The sequence below is a fragment of the Bubalus bubalis genome, chromosome 4 (assembly GCF_019923935.1).
Source record: "Bubalus bubalis isolate 160015118507 breed Murrah chromosome 4, NDDB_SH_1, whole genome shotgun sequence".
Classification (NCBI taxonomy): Eukaryota; Metazoa; Chordata; class Mammalia; order Artiodactyla; family Bovidae; genus Bubalus; species Bubalus bubalis.
Window position 1 is genome coordinate 60,450,551 of NC_059160.1, and position 2,128 is coordinate 60,452,678.

At 34.3% G+C, this 2,128-nt stretch overlaps 1 pseudogene; it reads left to right on the forward strand.

The window, feature by feature from the left end:
• Positions 1-695: 695 nt before the first annotated feature.
• Positions 696-1,862, forward strand: LOC112584326 (annotated as a pseudogene).
• The last annotated feature ends 266 nt before the right edge of the window (positions 1,863-2,128 follow it).

The following is a 2,128-nucleotide window of genomic DNA, read 5'->3' on the forward strand; positions in this document are numbered from 1 at the left end:
AAAATAATAGAAATATTTAAAATTAACAAAAATTGTCTTGATTGTTTAACAGGTCACCCAAATTCAAATAAGTTAATTTGGATGCTTCCATGAAATCAATACTTCCATTCTCAAAACTACTGAGCTCTAAACCATCATATTATGAGTTCAGTAAAATTTGCTATTTAGTATATTCTTTTACAGAGTTAACATTTTTGATTGGTTCTTTCTCTCATTTGGAAAAATTTGAGATGAAGTGAATGTCTTGACAGATTTATATAGAGAAAACCAGTATCAATAAACTTCACAGGATAAAAAATATAAAGGTATCACTTATATTTTACTTTCTCACTTTAATAAAATTAGACTAGTTCCAGAAGTTGAAATTGATTTTATTTTAAAAGATCTCAAAGTAAGGCAATTTAGTTATTTAATAATGTACTTGCAATTGTAAGAGCTCTTTTGTGTAGATAGTTCATAATATCTTGAAATGTACTTTTAGCTTCTTTTCCTTCATTTATCTTTTATTACTGAATTGAGGCAAAGTATTTTATATAAAAGTGAATATTTAATGATAAAATTTATGGAAGTGTCTTTTTCTTAGTACAAGCTTATCAGATTTTAGTATTTTGAAATCACAGATGACATCTCACAAAATATCTCATTTGATAAACTCTGTTGTGTTGAAATTAACACTAGACTTGATTTCAAAATATTTCATCTTGAGTCTAAATTCCATTTTTAACCAGCTGTGTTACCTCAGGCAACTCAAACTCTCTCTCATATTTCTTTTGCCATATGTGTAAGCTTAATGGAATAATGGATATGAAAATATTATGTCAATTATAAAGTATTTTTGAAGCAAAGTGTTATTTGTGATACTAGCTAAAGAGTAGAAACTTTGCTGACTTTCTCTTATGCCTTTAAGCAGAAGTTTGCCATGGGTGACAAGGGAGGAGACAACCATTCAGAAGTGACTGACTTCATTCTTGTAGGCATCAGGGTCCGTCCAGAGCTCCACAGTCTCCTTTTCCTACTTTTCCTGATTGTTTATTGGATGGTCCTTCTGGGGAACCTTAGCATGATTGGCATCATTGTGACTGATCCCCGGCTGAACACACCAGTGTATTTCTTCCTAGGCAATCTCTCCATCATTGACCTCTCCTACTCCACTGGTATTGTACCCAAAGCCATGGTCAACATCCTGTCTCAGAAAAAGACCATATCCTTTGCAGGTTGTGTGGCTCAGCTGTTTCTTTATGCACTTTTCATGGTAACAGAGGCCTTTGTCTTAGCAGCCATGGCTTATGACCGCTTCATTGCCATCTGCAACCCACTTCTCTATACTGTCCGCATGTCAAGAAGTCTCTGTATGCAGCTGGTGGCTGGTTCTTATCTCTGTGGCTGGGTCAGTTCCATCCTTCAAATCAGTGTAACATTTTCAATGTCTTTCTGTGCCTCTCGAGTCATTGATCACTTCTACTGTGATTCAAACCCAATTGAGAAGATCTCGTGTTCCAATGTCTTTATGAATAAGATGGTGTCACTTAGTTTGGCTATTCTTATTATTTTGCCCACGATTGTTGTTATTGTAGTCTCTTACGTGTATATTGTGTCCACAGTTTTAAAGATCTGCTCCAGTGCAGGAAGGAAGAAAGCCTTCTCCACTTGCAGCTCTCATCTGGGGGTTGTTAAGTTTGCTTTATGGCACTGTCTCCTTTGTGTATCTCACACCACCAAGTAACCTGGAACTTCATAAAGTGGCTTCAGTATGTTACATTTTATTCACACCTATGCTGAACCCTTTAATCTACTCTCTAAGAAATAAGGATATTAAAGATGCCATGAGAAAAGTCGTATGGAAGAAAAAAGTTTTACTCTAAATATGCTTCCACTTTTACTTTTTCTTGCATCCTTTGATTTTGTTCTCCAAATCTTCTAGACTTATGCATTTAAAGCTCAAGTTGTTTCTCAAACCAAAGCAAAACCAAAAACCTTAACAGTTTTATTCAAGAGCATTAATAATATCCTATAAAAATTCTACAAATTCACTTTTCACTATTTACTTTTCACTTTTCCACAAGGCAGTGTTAAATCTGAAAGTTTTGGACAGCCATGAAAATTTATTGCATTTCTATAAAGAGATATA